Source organism: Cydia splendana, chromosome 4 (genome assembly GCF_910591565.1).
Source record: "Cydia splendana chromosome 4, ilCydSple1.2, whole genome shotgun sequence".
Taxonomy (NCBI): Eukaryota; Metazoa; Arthropoda; class Insecta; order Lepidoptera; family Tortricidae; genus Cydia; species Cydia splendana.
In genome coordinates this window covers 1,366,626-1,375,653 of record NC_085963.1, presented here as the reverse complement: position 1 = coordinate 1,375,653, position 9,028 = coordinate 1,366,626, and the positions used below count along the sequence as shown (strand labels likewise).

Genomic DNA, 9,028 nt, shown 5'->3' with positions numbered 1-9,028 from the left:
GGACCCCGCAGTAATTCCTCGGCCAGAAAAAACTTTACAGTATGATAAAGTATCAATAAATAAAAAGTATTGTGTAAATTTCCAAAGAATAATAATAATAATAGAATTAAAGTACATACCTAAAGTCTTAAATCGTTAATATCTTTTTACGGAAAAATGCTCCGTTCAAACTTTCTTCACCAGACATATTCATGTAACGTATTGCAACAATATATGAAATATCAAAAAAATATCCCAGCAGAAATACCAGTATTAATAAAATAAAATTTTTTGGCGTGTCTTGGAGCGGAAAATTGGTCAGTCTAATTTTTTCACTGGAATGCCATTTTATTGCCGTTTTATACTTACAAAATGAAAATATAAAAATTTACCATTCTCAGTTTTTAATAGTTCTATAATACATACATTTCGATACGCATTTTTTTTTGATTTTTTTACCCACTGCTCCAAATTATATTCTAAGATCATATAAGAAGAAAAAAATGACAGAGCAATTTTCCGATGAAAATGAGCGTCAAAAAAAGGAAGTATCATAAAAAAATATTCTCATGTTTGACAAAACTTTTAGATTTTTTTCTAGTATCACATACTGATACAAATAACTTATTTTGTAAAATAGTTTTGGACTGAGGAATTACTCGGTTCAATATATAATCAGATTTGTGTTTTTACCCAACTTAGGAGTGTTTTTTTTTGGATATTTATAATGTTAGTCTCGGCTCATACTATACAATAACCAAGCTAAATTTCATCGACTGAGAAATTAATGCATGGGTCTCCATACAACAACTTGCTTCATTTACTACACTATTATGGAGGGTAGAGGTAAGGATAAAACTCTTTTATGGGAGAACATTTGCAAAAGTGTCCAGCTGTCAGCTATACTATATATTATAACAGTTCGAAATCTCTCCAGAGTGGTAGAGTAGCTAAGAACTTAGCCGTTATTGACAAAGAAAAGTGCGCTGTTAATGATTTGAATTTTTTTATCAAATATTGTAGGTTTTGTGGCGCCAGCTATACAAGGTTTTTGATTTTTTGATACATGGAGATTGTTCTCCTTACCTCTACCTCCATATTTATGTAGTCAGAATTTTTATAACAAATTTTAAGTTAATAATGAGTTAGTAAAACTTCCGATATACATATATATTACAAAATTTACAAATTAATTTAAAAAGTTAAGTTTCTACCCAAACATTTCATTTAAAATAAGGGGCTTTAGCTGAGCTATACTTGGTGAAGCAAATCTTGCCAGTAGAAAAAGGCGGCAAATTTGAAAAATCGCGGGTGAAATAACAGTTTTTTTTCTTTTTCAGGTCAATCCCAGTCAGTGTCAAGTGCAGTGTTACAAATGCGTAGTGTAAATAATAGTTAATCAGTTGTTGTTACCCGTTGTTCGTAAGTGAAAGTGAATAATAGTTAACCATTGTTACCCGCTGTTCGTAAGTGAAAGAGAATAATAGTTAATTATTGTTACCCGCTGTTTGTAAGTGAAAGTGAATGAGTCTCAGCAAGATGATGACGCTGTACAGAACCATCAAGGGGACGAGCACCACTAAGAGGAAAAGGCGAGAAAGAAGGTGAGATTTCCTCTTAATAAGTACAGACTTTCTTTGTAAGTAGGCCGATTTTATTTATTGTATTTTTTCGTTAGATTTTAATTTTCTTTTTCTTTTTTTGTCTTTTCGCATTCCGTCCGCCATTTTTCGTTGTTTGTGCAATAAAATGTAAATATATAAATCAAGTTTGGTAAGGGAATGCTTACTCCTTCAGAACTCCTAATTATGGAAGAAATTAATACGAACCCAACTTTGGGATAAAAAAAACTCTTTGTAATTTTCCGTTCAGTTACGAAAAACCCATACATTTTCGTGACACGTTTGTGCTGTATAAAGCCGAAAAAAAAAAAGATGGCAAAACATTCGGTCAGCATCATACACAGACAAGACGTTAAACAAACATTTGTTTATGAAAATAAAGAAAAGCTGCAGCAGAAACGCGTAAATTTATCGAAGTAAGCCGACCAGTTTCGTTCACACACTTACATCTCATTAGATTAACTAAATTCATTAGAATTTAGCACAGAATCTGTACGGCTACCACCAGTTTTGACATTGACAGATTAACTCGCGTCTACGTAAATTACTTTCTATACATCTCGCTTGCACTAATATGCGAGTACGAGCGAGATGCATAGAAAGTAAGTTACTTAAACGTGAGTGAATATGTCAATGTTAAAACTGGTGGTAGTGCTTCTGGTCACAGTCACGGTCGGGAGGTGAAGATAAAATCAGTTATTAATCACTCAGTAGTGGAATATAGGTAAATCACACTAAATAGCAAAAGACGGGATATTTTTGTGTGCGTTTTAAAAATAATAAGTGTCCTTTTATTTTTCTTGGGTTTACATTCCTACATAAGCTATTAAATAGGTAGATATTTAGGACTAACTTCTTCCCCGTCCCGTGATTTTGTCGGATGTTGATACTCATAATGATGATTAATAAAAACAATCCTATGAGCTTCCTTGGACCTCAAAGTATCTCCATACCAAATTTCATCTACCTAAATCGGCTCAGCGATTTAAGCGTGCAGATGTGAGATGTAATAGATAGACAGTTACTTTCGCTTTTATATTATTAGTAGGGATACTCTTTGATGTACCTACACTTAAAGTAAAAAAAAAAGATTGATTGAAAATAATTGATGACAACATGCGGTCTTATCGCTAATGAGCGAACTTTTACTAACGACCTTAGGTTAGGTGGCAGAATCAAAGATTTTTTTATGAAAAAGAGAGCTAAATTACTTACGCAATACGTTTTAATACTTTTTACGCATTAAAATAAATAAATAAATATTTTAGGACATTTTTCCACGAATTGACTAAGCCTCACAGTAAGCTTATGAAGGCTTGTGTTGTGGGTACTCAGACTCATATAAATACTTAAATACATAGAAAACAGCAATGACTCAGGAACAAATATCTGTGTTATCACACACATAAATGCCCTTACCGGGATTCGAACCTGGGACTATCGGCTTCATAGGCAGGGTCACTACCCACTAGGCCAGACCGGTCGTCAAACGACAATAACGTCGATAGGCAATAACGATTAAGAAATCCATTTCACACACAATTACAGTAAATAAACAGACACACATTTACCATAAAATTTACATACCTACGCCCAGTAAAATAAAAAGTTAATCAACGAATGCAGTGGCTTACACTTGCTTGCAATTATTTAAGATTTACACTGGGTGCCCTTGACACCAATGAGGCGTGCCGAATTGTGACAGTGATGTGTCTACTCGTAGGTATGTATGTATGTCTGTTTACATAATTACGACTTCATAACTTGTATGAATTATTTTATCTGAAAGTTTTGATTTTAATGATTTATTAAATACTTATATTAAGTATATATGTATTATAAATAGATTAGAGAGAAGATATTTATGAAAGATTGATAATTATTTTAGTTATCTTAATATGCAATATTATAAAAAAATATTTAGAGGAAGAAAAGACATAAACGCGTTCATGATAGGGCTTTCATACCGCCTTCGAACATTCTCCACTCAATTTTGTTTTAAATGAAATAAACTACTCAATGGTAGACACTGAAAAGGTACCCAGTCATTGGCACTTGATACCTCTCGCGTCGAATGGATGGTCTCTATGACAGTTCATTTTTATATGGAATATCTGTCTCATAAAATGTTCGTAGATATTATCTGGAAGTGTAGGACATTAATTTATTTAGAAATGTAACATTTAAGTAATAAAAATATTATGAAAACAATTATTATATGCGTAGGGCGTTGGCTGTTCGGGGGAATATGCTGGCTCGCAGGTTCGCGCATTGTACAGGGGAAGTAAAAAGAACCTTGTTCAAGTCCTTCTGTCAATCGTTTTACACCAGCGGCCTGTGGGTTAGTTACACTCAGAGAGCACTCAACGCCTTACGAGTCCTCTATAATAACATGTTTAGGGTCCTGATGGGACTCCCTAGATTCTGCAGCGCATCTGGAATGTTCGCTGACGCCCACGTAGAGGACTTCCACGCCGTAATGCGCAAAAAGATAGTGTCTATTAGAAGCAGAATCCAGGGTAGTCCCAACAGCATTCTAAATATGTTAGCGGATAGGCCAGACAGTCTTTTGCAAAGACACTGGATGTCCGCACTAATAAACACCCATATTGGGGATGTTTATTATATAAACTAACCCAGTACTGCACATAAAAAAATAAAATTTAGAAAATTTTGTTGTTCTAAATGTGAACTTTAATAGCTGTCAATAGAGTTGAATATTATATCCGTCATAAATGGCTTCGTGTGCGGTAAGGGGTTAAATAAAATACCTGTATAATTTTAGTATAAGTACCTATGTAAGTACAATTAACCTAGTTTATAAGTAGCAGATTAACAAACGTGGACTGTATTTGTCTGAATAAAGAAATTATTTATTATTATTATTAAAAATTAAGCCCAACCAAAAGTTAACTGTGGGGTCGTGAACTGCGTCGCCGCCATAATTGTATGTTTTTAGGGTTCCGTACCCAAAGGGTAAAAGGGACCCTATTACTAAGACTCCGCTGTCCGTCCGTTTGTCCGTCTGTCACCAGGCTGTATCTCGTGATCTGTGATAGCTAGACAGCTGAAATTTTCACAGATGATGTATTTCTGTTGCCGCTATAACAACAAATACTAAAAACAGAATAAAATAAAGATTTATGCGGGGCTCCCATACAACAAACGTGATTTTCACCGAAGTTAAGCAACGTCTGGCGGGGTCAGTACTTGGATGGGTGACCGTTTTTATAGATAATGGTACGGAACCCTTCATGTGTGTGCGAGTCCGACTCGCACTTGGCCGGTTTTTAGTTTTAAGATCACAGGATGGCTACAGCTGGATACAAGGGTGGCTAAAAAAGAACTGCATTCCTGTTGCAGCTGAGCAACTTTTACTACGAGACTAACCCCGAAATCGCGAAAAAAAAAATTGTCTGTTTCATACCTTTTTACTCGTCCATTTTCTATGGGAGGGTAAATTTTTTTTCCCGATTTCGGGTTTGATCCCACAGTAAAAGTTGCTCAGTATAATCCCAAAACCTCCCTGGCAACAGGAATGCAGTTATTTTTTATTCACTGTGTATAAACTCTAAATCATAATTAGATTCCAAAAAAAAGTAAGACAATGTTGCCACTTTTTACTAGCGCGTCTTGTATTTATGTAAAAATAAGTAAGTAAAAGTACTTTTTTAAATCGTAGGAGTAAAATTACCAATAAATAAATTATCTTAGCGTGTTTATTTATAAAAAGGAATTTACTATTTTACAAACAAATTATTGCAGTGGCAACATTTTTTGGAATCTAATTATGATTTAGAGTATAGTAATAATGTACCTATGTTAGTTAAGGCACTTGTCCCACCAAGAGCGAGTAAGCGATTAACTATCGGCGATTTTCTCGCCCAAGAAACGAACAAAAGATTAGGATCCTGTGTTAGTAAAAGAGACACATATAATAGTTCATCGCTGGCTGTTCACACCGCCAGCGAGAACACTCGCTCTACTAGTTTGTCGCCGCGATAAGATAAAACTAGCTCAGCGGTACTCGCTCGGCGATGCTCGCTTCGTAGTTAGAACTCAAACTGCGAGACCAATCAGTCTGCGTGTTCGGCTAAGCTGCACCGCCCGAGCGAGTGACGCGAGTATTGCGAGTAATACCCGTCGCACCCGAACACTCGCCTATAGCCGAGCGACAAAACTATTGGAGCTAACACTCGCTTCTCGCCGCTCGCCCACTCGTTTCTAGTTTATCGTTCTACTCGCTTATCGCTCATCGTCGGCGGTGGGACAAGTGCCTAAAGGGTATTTATCTGTGGGCCAATAGTTGCCTGAAAATAAAGATTTTCATTACTTTCATTCATGAATTCAATTATGGTAATTTGGCCTAATTACGTTATTTTACTAAATTGGGGCCCACTTCAAAAAGGGTGCGGTTACGCACTGTTCGATAGGCATTACCCGTTTATCTGACCCTATAAATAACCTACAATTACCTAATACCTAGACCAGATAAGTGGACATTGCCTTCTAAGGGTCTAGCTTAGCCCAACTTCGTCTAGCCTGTGTTTCCTAACATTACACTTTTGTTTTTAAAACGTCGTAAACGCCATTCGTTTACTTAGAATTTCCGTCATTTTAACTTCGCTGTGTTTTTGGTTTAGAGGGAGATAATTTTCGTTTAAATATCGACTTTATTATCTATACTTGACGGTTCACATTGTAACAACAGTATTTTAGGTTTTCTAATTTGACAATTTTAACTGGAAAACTGCCTTATTTACAAAAGGTCGTATGTAATAAAGGAATGAGTGTCGTTTAAGACAATGTTAAGGTTTAAGTTGGAACTGTGACTCAGAACTTGCACAAGTAAGGGCATATTTTAGACCTAAATTATTACCTTTCTAATATATTCTAGGTTATTGGGAACAGCTGGCTGATTAGATTCTATAAGTAAATTAGGACTGGTTTCCAGTTTTCTCTCGGCTGTATGTATTAGTAATAACTCTTCTTCCTCGTGTTATCCCGGCATTTTGCCATAGCTCATGGGAGCCTGGGGTCCACTTGACAACTAATCCCAAGAATTGACGTAGGCATTCGTTTTTACGGAAGCGACTGCCATCTGACCTTCCAACCCAGAGGGGAAACTAGGCCTTATTGGGATTAGCCCGGTTTCCTCACGATGTTTTCCTTCACCGAAAAGCCACTGGTAAATATCAACTGATATTTCGTACATAAGTTCCGAAAAACTCATTGGTACGAGCCGGGGTTTGAACCCGCGACCTCCGGATTGAAAGTCGCACGCTCTTACCGCTAGGCCACCAGCGCTTATGTATTAGCAAAGACATATGTAACTTCGTATAAGACGAATAAAGTCTAAGGAAAAAACGTGCCTCGGAATTCAAGTAAAAGTCATTCTCGAATAGATGGCGCACACACCTTTAGCCTATCCTCGGCTAGATGGCGTGACGACACCGTTTCATATTTAACAATTATAACACATAGATATCAGTGAATGAACATGGATCAATATGATATAAAAATAATAAAATCATTTATCCATATATATAAATTTTTTGATAACTTTACACGTTTTCATTTTGAGTTTTAGTCGTGTGTCGATAGATGGCAGTAAATTTACTGTGACTACAAAATTTACAATGACAGGACCCCTCTATACTATCTATTCTTGTTGGTAATAACTAATTGTAATTATTGCACATACTTCAGACTCAGTTCAGCGTCAAATTAGTAATTGTCTTACTTACAGGCCTTACAGCGCATTTTCTCCATTACTCACAGGAATCTTGAGACAAAGCAAAGCAGGCAGAAATACTCTTTATACTTACAGCTGTGTGCAATATAATAGATAATAGCAGTCACCAGTGAAATAAAAAAGGGAAAATCAGCCGGCGTATTATGGATGGCTTTATCCATCTTTATCAACGTGATAATATACTTAACTGTCACTTTTTAACACCGTGGGATAGAAAGTGACGGGGATACCGTTTTATCATGCTGTCACGTAGACAAGAACGATCATCATCCAAAACTTTTAGATTAATCATATTCGAATTTTTATTTTTAATAAACTTCAAATGAAATACAAACTTTTACTTAAATAATTTTGGAAATACAAAACAAAAACATGAAAATATTTACTTCCTTGTGGAAATTCCTATAAAACTAGAAAATCCAATGAAAATATACAATTATGTACAATTACATGTTTAAATTTCCCCTTTTCTATGCACAAGCGCCACTGCACCTGAGCGGCGGCAGCCGAAAACACGTAGTCACACTATAACCGTGCTCATTGTACGACTTTCTATTTACAAGGCATCGCACATGTCTGATACTTTACTTTATGGTTCGTACAGTTACCGCTAGATGGCGTTAATGTGACTTGTTGGTTATCGGTAAAGTGTAAAATATTATGATACCTACTCGTGTTTTAAACAAGTTTGGTAGAACTAGTTTTTTTATGTCAAGGAACATGTAAGGACGGTCCGATTTCGATAAAATTAGCATGATTATCTCACAGGCATTTATCAACATGATTGCACGTTTTTTTTAACTAAGTAATTCTTTTTTTAAGTGAAGTGGCTTTTGTAGACAAAAAGTTTGTAAATTATTTCACTTAGTTCTTTAATTCTAAAAATGTATTTATAATTTAGAATCTACTTTACACATGACTGGTACGTAAATTTATAATACCTATCGCATTTTATATGAATCCTATTTTTATATAAAAAGACCTTTAAAGAAACCTTATTGTTTTCAATTATGTACGTACCGTACTTAACGTAATGCTTTTTTTAAAACTCGTTTTACTCATATAACCGTGACGGGTACTATTTTCGTCACAGTTATGAGTATTTTATATTAAGTTGCCTTGACAAGGACGTCTGTCGGAATCGGAATCGTGATATTCGTTCTTACACGTCACCACATTCCAATCACAAGAAAGGACAAAGAAGTGACCTTTTTAAGCTTAGTAATGGGTACTAGAAATGTGATACAAGTGGTATACATAAGTAAGCACATAGTGTTAAGGTAACTTTAATGACACAAGAGAAACTTAGTAAAAAAATATTTACTTATTTAAACAGGCAGTTTTTAGGGTTCCGTACCCAAAGGTTAAAAACGGGACCCTATTACTAAGACTCCGCTGTCCGTCTGTCTTTCTGTCACCAGGCTGTATCTCATGAACCGTGATAGCTAGGCAGTTGAAATTTTCACAGATGATGTATTTCTGTTGCAAATACTAAAAACAGTAAAATAAATATTTAAGTAGGGCTCCCATACAACAAACGTGATTTTTTTTGCAGTTTTTTGCGTAATGGTACGGAATCCTTCGTGCGCGAGTCCGACTCGCACTTGGCCGGTTTTTAATCATAGGTTCTACGGGTCAATTTGTGTAGGAATTTCCACAAAAAGGGCCTATT

General features: G+C 35.5%; 1 protein-coding gene across 1 annotated transcript in view; it reads left to right on the top strand.

Annotated features, from left to right (window-relative positions):
• Positions 1–1,563: 1,563 nt before the first annotated feature.
• Positions 1,564–9,028, top strand: part of LOC134789638 (uncharacterized) — a 275,518-nt gene continuing 268,053 nt past the window's right edge. Inside the window, exon 1 of the mRNA XM_063760225.1 lies at positions 1,564–1,583. The gene's annotated coding sequence lies outside the window, so the exon portion shown is untranslated. The remainder of the gene's footprint in view (positions 1,584–9,028) is intronic.